We start from the raw sequence: 12265 nt of genomic DNA on the forward strand, positions 1-12265 counted from the left end.
CCCCCCCTGCCCTGCAGTGTGGGACACACCATCTGACCAGCTAGCTCAGGTCGTAGGGCACCAGGAGTTTTTTTACATATGATTTTGAAAGAATTCACCGACGTGTTCACCACACTGAACGCTGTGTTAGAAGAATCCAAATCCTCTAAGCACACCACAAGGGTTTGCTTGATATTGATGGGGTCCTTGCCTCATTCCTGTGCCAAAACCCTGCTGATGTTTGGAAGTCCCAACCACAACATGAATATTCCCATGCAGACAAACAGTGTCAGAAAAGAAGCCTGCCTGTTATGTGATTCCAGTCGTGTCATGGTTTAACCTCAGCAGCTCAGCCCCACTTGCTCACTTCCCCTCAGTGGGATGGAGGAGAGAATTAGGTAAAAGGGAGAAATCTCAGTGAGTTGGGTTGAGATAAAGACAATTTAATAGGTAAAGCAAAAGGTGCATGTGCAGAGAAAGCAAAACAAGGAATTCATTCCCCACTTTCCATGGGCAAGCAGGTGCTCAGCCATCCCCAGGAAAGCAGGATTCCATCACACATTCATAGTGGCTTGGGAAGACAAACACCATCATTCTGAGCATCCCTCTTCCTCCTTCTTCCCCAGCTCCATGTTCTGAGCATGGCACACAAGTGTGAGGCACTGAGATATCCTCAGCATAGGCTTTTAGTAACTATAACTTCATTCATCTTGGTCCTATTCTGGAGTTTGAGAGACAAACTAAATCAAAGCAGATAGACCCAAATGATGCACCTGGGAATTGGTGTAATTCCTGAAACTGTGGTGCCCTAGAGGGTATCCATCAACCAAGATAATGACCATGGGGATCACTTGGATATTTACTACACACCTAATACACCTGGGAATGCTGGCTTAAGTGGGCTATTTTGGATTCCTTGGAAGGGGAGAAGGAGGGATACTGAAAGGTGGGGTGGGTTAAAGTGAGCCACTGTGAGTCATTGTGAGTAAGAGCCCTTTCCATTACAACAAATGAGCACTGTAATGAGATTCATTGAGAGGAGTTGTAGCTCTATTGTACTCCAGGCTTACTTAATAGATGAAGCTAACAAGACTAGAGATTAGAGTTGTCTGCTCTTTATGTCTGTATAGTATCCAGGCCAAAGAATTTCTTTCCACTGCACACCTTTGTGCACGACTTCTGGTTTTAGTTGTCTAGTTATCAGATGAAAATCATTCTTTTTGATATTTTGAAACTGGAGTCTTGGGTATTTATTTGGCTCATTTTTTTTTTTTTTTTTTTTTTTTGGCATGGGTATAACAATACTGTGCATTGTTAGCTGGCATTACATATTTTGAGATTGTTAATTTATAATCTGTGAAACTCTTCGACCCAGGCTAGACTATAATGACAGAGTTTCTTACGTCTTTTTGTCACTTACCTGTTGAACTTATTTTTGTGACCTCTACTTACCTTCATTGTACAGCTTTTCCCTCTGATGGATATTGTTTGAAACTCCACCATGATCAGTGTGTCCCTCTTTTCTGAGGTATTCATGTTCTGTGTTTGCTGCAAGGCTAGAGGAAGCGATACCGTATGATTGCATTTTTGTACTTCCCTGTGATCGAATTCTTGCATACTGTTGCCTTTTGCAATTAAAAATTGCATTTTTTTAATACAAAACATTATGGGCGCTGCCTCGAAACATGGGGAACATCTCGGAGAAGGAGGTGCGAAATCCTATTTAGTTACCCCTGCTTAACTACTATGTCAGTCCAGTGGCCCTGGGTACCACAAATGTTACCAGCAGACACCAGTCAGGACCATTCTGACAGTGTTTGCTTCACAGCGGGGGACATGAGGGAAATCATCACCCCAGAGTGTCTCACTGAGGTTTTTGAGACTATTCTTTCAACTCAACCCACCAGCCACCTTCAGCTGTGATCTGTCCCTTCCCCGCCACCCTGCCCTGTTCCCGAATCAAGCCTCTTTGTCCTTGCCCACTGCCGATTTACACCATTCCCAATCAATCTTCATTGAATGCCTCGGTACATCATTAACTTGTCTTCCGGCAAGGCACTTAACCCCTTCCGCCCCGGAGCAGATTCATTACCTCGCCACCCTCCCGTGCCATCTACACTTGACTGGGGCTGTTACCGAGGCACACGATTCATCACCCACATGGGTGGCTCTCTGCTCCCGGCCCAATGACATTATCCGGGGCTTTTCCCAAGGAGATATCCCGAGGAAAAGGGAGTTTGTCTGCAGATGAAGCTCGTGCTGACCCTGCTCCTCTCTGTTGTCACCCAGCAGATGCAGGAGTCACGATGCAGCCCTTCCTTCTCCATGGCCATGGTTGTTCTTGGCATGCTCTGAACCAGGGCTGGGCTTTGTGTAGGGCACATGATGCGGAATGCATCCAGATTTTGTTATTTCTCAAATTTACATGTTTTCTACTATTTTCTGTATTATTATCCAGATAATTTGTAAGACTTACAAGTGTAATGAACAGTAGTTTTGTACTTGGGTTGGTATCAGACTTGAAATCCAGAAAACCAGTCCTTCGCTCTCGTGAGTGGATAAATATTAGAAATACTCTTTTTTGGTTTCATCACTCTAGGGAGGGGCCTTTACTCATACTTTGCACTTTTTGTTTTTGATTTCTTCATGCTAGTTTCAAAGGAAATTGAACAGCTAAGGTAGTTATTTTGTTGCTGAAAAGCTCCTCAATAATTCGGAGTTGATAACCCACTGTACAATCACTGATCTGACTTCGGTAATCACATGTCACATTATGATTACCAAGAAATAACTGAAGAGTGATTATGCAAATCCTGGAGTTCTAATTGGCTAATAATGACTTTAAGACAGAGTACAATGATTCATATGCTGTGTGTTTTTGAGGGGAAAAATCCAAAGTAATTATGTAAATCATTTGCCTGTAACAACTAGTCAGATGCAAAGCTTTGTTTGGATATGGAGGGCGCTGGGTAATGCATCAAAACTGGAGCATTCCTGTGATGCGCAGAGGCAGTTCCACTTCAGATGTGCTGTACTGTGGATAGGGACTGATTTCACTCCTTCAAGCCAACTATTATTCCTTACACTATCCTTGAGGAAGCTAAAACAGCCCTATGAGGTCACATATATGCTTAAAGTGATTGTTTAGCCCAGGAGATAAATGGGAAAAGAAAAATTCCATTTTCTAGAGAAGGGTTGTAAAGAGATAACGTAGTCCTTATTCTCTTTTTTTTTTTTTCTTTTCTGTTTAAGATTCTGTGTCACAGCCAAATTTATTCACTATTAAAGATACTCTTCATTAGTAATCTTATAGTAAAAGCTTCTCTTTAGCTTTGCTCCTGCCATGCTGTTATAGGACCTCTGGGCTCTCTTTGTAAATTCTACATGTTAGTCTTATTAACGCCGATTTTAAAAAATAATCCTTGTGTGGGTTGTAGTTTGGTGTGGGGGTTTTTTTTTTGGTTTTTTTTTTTTTTTCAGATTCATTGAAGAAGTCACACTGAAGACCAATTATTGGTAGTTTGGTACAATTTCTGTACAAAGAATTAGGAATTGTAAATAACTTTCACAACCTTTTATTCTACTTAAAATAAGCATAGTTTGGGTGATATCCTGGTGAATACAAAAAATTCACATTGGGTTTCTCTTGGGAAACGTGCTTGGAGTAGGGAGCTGGAGAGAAGATAGTGGTTCCATGATAGCCATGAAGAGATGGTTTTACCTTAAAGAGGTTTCAGCCAAGAGTCTGGTTGAGGGCACTGCTGCCCAGTCTTTGTGTGACTCCCTGCTTGGATGCCCTTTGTAAATATTTAATGGAAATTTAATGGAAAACCTGTATTCTCTATCCTAGCCCTTGAAAGTAGTGTGTTTCTACTGACTTCGTTGGTGCACTGTGGGCTTGAGTCAGGGTAATGTGTTGGATTTGTTGATCTCTCAGTCCTCTGTCTGTCTGTCTGTCTGTCTCTCTAGAATGGGAGAAGCTCAGACCCACAGACAAGAGAAGAGTGAGGCAACAAAGTCACCACGTTCAGAATGGGTTCTCTGCAGACATAGACTTTTCTTTTTTATTTCCCCTAGATCACAGTTTGGGCCTCTCTTAGAACGGGAACAACTTTACAACTTCTGTCTACACCTTCCAAAAAAGAGTTTCCACTTGCTATAATAAATCAGACACACAGACGTGAATCCTTTGAGGGGCAGATTAGTTTATATACAGGAATCTGGGACCCTTTTAATGCTGCTGGTAATGAATATGAGAAGAAGAGGAGGAAGGAAGAGAAAAGGGGAACCTGTTGCCCATGAAGGGCACTTAGGGGAAAAAATGGTCTTTAAATGCCTGAAAAAAATATTAAGAGAGAATTTAAAGGGAAATTAAAAAAAAAATAAAAGGAATTTAAAAGGAATTTTAAAAAAAAAGAAAAAAAGGTGAGGAAAGGTGGAGACCCAGAACATTGCAAAGCCCCTGCAGGCCAGTGAAGAAGTTTCTAGTGATTTAGTTTTGGTCTGACACACAGTGAGCAGTTGAGCAATACCCTGAAGCTAATGTATTTGTCTACACAACATGCAATGCCAAAACATTTTGCAGGTAGATCTGTGCTTTGCTGGATTGATTGTGGGTGGGGCACTTGAATGTGAAAATGAATTTTATTTCAGTCTAAAATTTCTTCATTATTTTTATGTTTAGGAAAAAAAAATGAATCCAATTAATCCCATGTGATAGTTGTAAGGGATTGAGAATTTATCTACATTTTTGGGCCTCTCCATACAAAAATAATTCAGCATTTGGAAATTAAACATCCATGAAAATTTAATAGCTTTCATTTTTTACTGGAATGACACGTGTCATTTCACAGTTTAGTGGTAATGGAGAAGAGCAGGGATCTGGGAGTTTGTTGTGCAGACTGTGTACAAGCAATTTTACGCCTGTTGTATCATGAGCGGGGCAGGACAGGATGTGCATGTCCCATTTTCTTCCTGTAAAGAAGGCACCTGATGCCATGAAGTCTGTAGATTGTGTGAGATTGTAGCCCTGCTCTTTGTGCCTTGACCTCAAAAAGACAACAACACCCCCTTTTCTGCCTGAGACTTGTAAGGGAACATACCTTCTTTCAACAATTTGGGCACTGACTCCTGCTGTCATCTGGCTTGGTATTTGTGGGTGAAGGTGGATGTGGATGTTCCAGTTGGGATTGGCAGGGCATTCTGTTCCCTTGGTGTTTGCTTTGCATAGGTATGAATAAATGGGCCAAATTTCAGATGTGGGTGATGTGCCTGGGGACTGTACTTCCCTCCCACAGGTGAAGATATTCAAAAATATAGAAGACATCCGTTTTCTGGATATTTTAAAGCTAGAGGAAGATGAAATGTCAGGACCCTGAAGCAAAGCAAACAGGGCTGCCAACATATCTCTAGACCATCCCACTCTGTAATCAAATTGTGCTCTTTTGATTGATCCACTCAGCCATGCCCAAGCAACTGCCTGCTGAATCAAATTCAATGCTGTGTGTGGCTCAGTCATGTGAAAATAGTGCCCTTAAAGTGAGAAAGTTTAAAAATATAATGAAATCAAAGAAGAGTTTAAAAAACGGCTTTTTAAGAAAATTGATAGGGGTATTTATTTCTTTTTGTACTTGTTGACCAGAATTTTGTTCTGAGATAAGACTACAGTTGAGATGCAAAATGCTAGTTTATCAAAGCAGCAGCAGAGGTATTTAAATAAAGGAGTAGTTTTGGGGCATTGGTCATTAATTTGAGATATATACAAAGGAAAAAGATGGAGATGGAAATGAGAGAAGTAGAAGAGCTGACTATTTCATTGTTGCAAAAAGGGTGAAGAGAAGATGACAGGGCTTGTGTGGAACTTCTATGCACAAGTATTTTTGCGCTGGCATGTTCCCCAAATTGGCCAGATCCCCTTCCCACGCCCTGCTTCCCCAATCTCACCCCATTCAGGCTGTGCTGCTGTGTGCCCGTTTATTGTGTTCCATAGCGGTTATGTTTCAGTAATGCTTTATTTATGTCTCTGGCTTGGAAAAGTCTTTGGCTGAAAGTCACAATTTCAATGACAATTTTTTTTTTCCTCCCCCCCCCCAGCTTGCCACTTAAAATATGATCAAGCATTACGGGTGAGCTACACAAAATTTTTTGTCAGCGAACATTTGAAATCAGAGCAAAACCTGATTGTTCCATCTTATTAGCCACGTCTTGTTTGATGTAGCATGTTTTTCTAACCCGGTATCACTTCCATCTGAAGCTGCACCACAGAGAACACAAAGGTTTCAGTATTGAAGTTGAAGGAGCACTGAAGGGCATCTTACAAATGCTACTTTGTCACCTAGCAGGAGTTCTTGGAAATTTTTCAATGTTTTTCTTTTCTTTTGTGAACGGACATAAAGTGCCTCTTTCAAACCCAGCTAGGGTTTCATTCCTGCTTCTGTGATTCTCTGAGGTGCATTAGTTGAGGCTGGCAAACTTTTAGGCTCCAGGGAATACAAAGCAAGATAATCAGTGCAAACTCAGTCCTTGCGGCAACTCTGTTTGGGTGGCTGAGTTTCCCGACAGGGGCTGGGGTGGGGGGAGGAAAACTCCTGCCCTAAAGATGTGGAGCAGCGACAGAATTAAAGCAAGAAGAAATCCCTCATTTGTAAAAATCGGAATAAAGACAGAAAAGGATCCAGGGCCATTCAGAGGCTGGTAGGAGCTGAGAAAGACACTTGACGCAGATTTGCCTCCCAGATTTTTGCTTCCCTCTAAACTTTTATTTATGTGCCTTTTCCTGTGCCACTTTTACCAGTGTTTCTCGACAACACATTAACTTCCCTCCCGGTACAATAATCGACTCCAATCTGCTATTATCACGGAAATAGAAGAGGTAAAGTGCCTGTAATAGGATCCAAATCAAATCACTTTCACTTCAGCCGGCTTTTGCTGTGAAGCCGAAGATTCCCCAGGGAGATTCAATACAGAGAAACACCTGCAGACACAGGCTGAGGCCCGGAGATGATATAGAACACGACAGGCCTGAGCTCTGCACTAGCATTTCCTTCCTTGCAAGCCGGTCACATTGGCAGTAATAACCAGAGGCAGGACCTGATAAAGTTGTGACTCATTGGCAAAGCCAGGATCTGACTTTCAGCTGATTTGACCCATCCTGAAGCAACATATCACTTGACAATTTACTGTAGAAACAGCTATAGTTAATTTTTCTTTTCCTGCCCCCCCTGAAGCACTTGCCTTAGTCTTGAATGGTTTTGCATGAATCCCTGGTTGTGTTTAAGCGCAGTCCTGCCTGAAGAGAAAAAATATATCATCCTCTCCCAGCGGCTAGGAAAGGCCAGACTAAATTGAATTTAATAAGCTTCAGGTTTAGGGGAAAATAAACCTAGAATCTTTCCTGTGGCATAGGGAACAACTTCAACAAGGGTTGAAGATAGAAATACACATTTGCAGCCGTGCACTGTAGGTTATAGTGTTGATGCCTTGTTTCCTGTGAATATTAGTTTATTAATTTAAGTGCTTTCCCCCCGCATCTATGTTTTTGTGTAAGTGCTTTTTAGGGATGGTAAGAGACTCTATGCCAGTTACATGCTATTATTTAATTTTGTATTTATCTTAGGAAAACACTAATATCATCTTAGCTGGATGAAAGCAAATACAAGTCCTCTCCATAATTGTCACCTAAGATTTGACAGGTTTGGCCTTATCGAAGAAATAACAATAATGATAAAAACACCAAGAAAAACAAAGAAAAGCAATTATTCCAGAATTAAAAACCTGTGGGGAAATTTTAGGGGAATGGAGTTCAGCTGCCGTTTTCACTTTGAAATGTCTGCCAGTGACCCAAGTTTCTGCTGCAAATATGATTTAGGGGCTGACAGTACAAAAAGTTCTTCATGTAGTGGCTTTGGTGAGCACACACTGAGCCTACATAAAACACAGCCTGAGCTCCCACCCCAATATAATTGGTAGTTCAAGGACAAGAAAATTTTATATAGTTCGATTTAAACAGATTGGTATAAAACTCAAAAGCAATAGACTAAGGGAGGGCGAGAAATGGTGATAATTGTCAGTATTTTTGAAACTGGCTTCTTCTGGAAAGTGTTGTATGATTTTTGATTGTGTCTTCTTCTCTGTGGTGTTTGAGCACCTTTAGTGTATTAGGGAAAGAGAGTGAGAGACCTCATGTAGAGTTTGCCCTTATACTTCTTTTTTCTCATGAGGAGAAATTGATTTTTCCACTAAAAGTACGTTTGATAAGGTTTAGTTAAAGTATTTGCTGTAAGGCCAGGATTTTTCATTGAGTGACAAACGAAAATAACCATTTTTGCTCCTCTCCCACAGACTTTTATTATAATATGAAAACTATTGTTTTTTGTTGTTATTTTAGAAAAACCTTCTGAAAGAAAGGAGCGCTGTTTGGAAATGTGTTTTGACTCCGCATTACAGTCACATTAATGTGATGTATAAAAAACCCATATGTTAAATACTAACATGGGATCAAAACTCCTGCTGTGAGAGATACGGAAGTCACATTATCTTGTCAGCTCAAATGCACATTCTTAATTGCTAAATATGAGCCAGAATCCCATGTCCAAACATTTGCTCACTGGAAACCAAACCTTAATTTTACAGTTCAATTGCAGCTGCAACTCTAAGGGAGTTTGGGAAGCTCTAATGGAAAGGAGCAAAGTATTTAAATTACGGGGCATCAGAATTTGAGATGATAGTTTGCAAATTCAAAACTGAAAATATAGCGCGGATGTGCAGTGAGAACATGACAAACAGCATTGTCCAGCCTCTAATTAGATTTGGGAGCAGGTAGGGCATTTAAAAGCAAAATAAAAGAAAAACTGAGAGGGCTACCTAAGTATCTGTTTGTGGATGGAGTATTAAATGGTGAAAGATTTTTATTCTGAATCATTGAGGGTTTTTTTAGTTCTCTGCACGAATCAAAGGTTCATATGCAGTAGAGCAGAGGCAAGGAGAAGAAGGGGAGGAAGGGAGGAATTAGGTCACTCTGTCAAAACATCTTTAGCTTTCCCTCATGAAGAAAAAGTTATATTCATTACAATAACAATTCATTTTTAAAATATAAAGCCATATGAATTATATGATCCAGAATAAAACACTTCCTGTAATTTTTAGGAATATTTTTTATATAGAAAAAAAAAAAAAAGCAATAATTCATCTTTAGACTGAAAGCATCTGCCTGATTGAGTGGGATTTCGTGAGTGTTTCGGTCCATCCAAACATGCTTTATTTGGCACTAAAAAAAAATTTAAAAAAAATTTAAAAATTCTGCTTCATCAGCATCTTATGGTCACTTTTTTGAGAAAGGACCTTTGGCTTGCGGGTCCTTTGTAGGAGTTGCAGTCTGGCATTTCCCAGCTGTGGGAGCAGGGAGCAGGGAGGGAGCCGTGCAGCCGAGCACTTCCAGGGATGCTGCGAGAGCTGTGCTCTGTTCCTGGGAGCTCCCGGCCAGAGCACCCGGCTCAAATACATCTTTCCCTCCTTCTCTCTCCCCAAGTCTCGCTTTGCTGACCAAGAAAAAAAAACAACAACAACAACAACAACAAAAAAAAAAAAATGGACTGGGAAAACAACAAGAGGTGTTTTTAGTAGCTGCCATCTGTTTTTTGAAAAGCAGCCAGAGCAGTGATAGTATTACTTTTGGTCTTTTTTTAGGGGCTTAGAGGCTAAAGCCTGGAGGATTTGAAGGTGTGATCTCTGACACTGCCGTCGAGAAATGCAGAGGCTTCTTTCTCCTGTATTTCCAGGTGTAGCTGTGTCTCAGGTGTTAGTTCATCAGCTTCATTTATAGGAAGCTTCAGGGTTGAGTGTGAGGAGAATGAAAATGCCTCTTGCAGCTTGACAGAAAGTTCCTCTGCCTTTTTCTTGGACCTTACACTCAAAATAACGCCAAGCAATTTGCTTAAACATTGAGGGGAGAAAATGATTTCTCTATACTTATATGCCCAGGCAGTGGATTTCACAAAATCTTAATTCACCTGATACTGAGTAAGAAAACTGTATTTCCTTTTGCTGTACCTCTCATCTTAAGATTTTTGAATTTCTTGTTGGAACTTCTTTTTGGACAAACAGCCAACTTTTCCTTACAGTGCATTACCCAACACAGCATTCATATTATTAGAAAATTAAACCAGTGACTGAGAGATTTTTTGACTAATTAGGTTTCTTGGATAATAAGAGCTTTTTAATAAGGTACATATCACTTACAATATTGCTAATGAAATGTGAAAGCGATTCAGTACTCTGTAAGATAATGGCTAACTTGTTTTAATTGTTAACATTTTTTCTTGCCTGCAATGACACAGTCATTATTTCGCAGTCACCGCTTATCGGGAAATCCAAGAGGATTAATGGTTTCACTTATACTGGCGAAAATGTTTAAGCTGTCCCGATTATCAGTGCAGTTGGAAAGAATAATGGTTATTTGTCATTGCGTTTAGCCCTAGAATGAATTGTCCTCCAGCCAAGAGAATCATTAACCCTTTGAGTGACAGTAATAGAGTTTTACAATTAAAAATAAGGAAGCGGAGATTTATGGCTGGATTTTTTTTTACTTCTTCTTCTGTAGGTAGTTTATTAGCTTATGAGTCCCACTAAAACTAAAAATATTTCTCCTGGAAAATAAACCACACAATATATCTTATTCTCCAGAATAGCACTTCTGCTAGTCTGAATTAGATTGCACTGAAACATTCCTTTGGTGAAGGAACAAATCTCCCAACTCGCTAAAAAAAATAAAAAGATTGAACATACATTCTGGAGGGAAAAAAAAGAGGATTCACATTGCTTTTTTCTTACTAGACTACTATATATATTTAAGCACTGCATTTAAAGGAGAATTTTGTCTGTAAATCCCTATAATTCTAAACCATTTACTACATATAAGCAACTTAAAACCCACAAGATTTCTTCCCAAAGTAATTAATATTGTAAATTTTGTTCATCTGGGAAGAGTTAAAAATTGCATTGTGAGCAAATGATTATTCTTAAAATTCTGTACGTGGCACTGAACTAGCTGCCAAAACTATAAAAGGCATATTAAAACAAACAATTGAGTGTTTAAAGTTTTGGGTATAAAAGGGTAATATAAAAAAGAAAAGAGAGAGAAATAAAAGCGTTACTTGGGAAATTATTTTAAATCAGGGGGAAGTACATCCCTAGCGTGGCTGTTGGTGGGCTGGTTTGGAACACTGTGGTTCCTTCCTTGTGGATTTTCGTCGGGGTAACTTCCAGGGGGTGGTTGTGTGGCGTTTGGTTTGACTCTGAAGCAGCATTTTGGAGTGGGTTCTGCACTGGAGCAATGGTGATTTCCAGCAGCACAGAATGCAGCTCATGGCATGGATCTGAGGATAAGGAATGCCTGTGAAATACTCTTCCTTGGACCAGTGCTGGAAGGAGTGAAAGCTTTTTTTTCTTCATAAATTGGTAGGGATGGAAGGGTGATTGGTATTTAACTGGAAATGTTCAGCTCCTTACAAGATTAGATCCTCTTGGAGCTTTTTCACCTAAGAAATACATTAAAGCGAGTCTCATGTGATAAAAATACTTTTTAAAAAAGCACAGAGCATTTCTCAGCAGCTCATTCTTGTCCAAGTGTTTGAGAATGCAACCACCAAGGACAAGGAAATTTACTTGTAGAAGGCACAGGTTTATTACTTTACCTTCCTTCCAAGAAAGAAAAAACACAAAGAGAATAAATACTGGTGTCAGGGTGTAGCTCAGGGGCTGATCCTCAGCCTGTGGAAGGTGATGGAAAGGGCTCTGCCCAGGCTCTTATCAGTTGGTGTGCCAGACCCAGCACCTGTATGAGACATCAAATGTCATTTATTTTTCTGGGATGGAATCTTCTCTCAGGTTTCTATGGACTGCTTTTCTAAGGAGGAAAGGACAGCTACTCCCTTCAGCTGTAATAATAAATATAAATGGACTGGAGTATGTAAAGAAAACTTCCTCATCACTAGAGAGATCTCATTAATGAAGTCTGTCTGGGGAAGAGCACCTCCCCATAAGTAGCCAAGGTGTGAATGGAAATTATACTATCCCACAATTATTTTTTTAAAAGAATATGTTACTTCAGGTCCTTCTTCAGTCTGTGTCATGGAGATCAGTTCACATGAGCTCAGAGCATGATCATTATCATTATTATGTGTAATCTGTGCACAAAAAAAAAATCTTCTATGAGATGGTAAACAACAGTTTACCAGGAATGAAACCCCCTGAGGTCTGCTGGATCTGCACACCCCAGCAGTTTTAGATG

Source organism: Chamaea fasciata, unplaced genomic scaffold, assembly GCF_029207755.1.
Source record: "Chamaea fasciata isolate MVZ Bird 193981 ecotype frontalis unplaced genomic scaffold, bChaFas1.0.hap1 SCAF_14, whole genome shotgun sequence".
Classification (NCBI taxonomy): domain Eukaryota; kingdom Metazoa; phylum Chordata; class Aves; order Passeriformes; family Sylviidae; genus Chamaea; species Chamaea fasciata.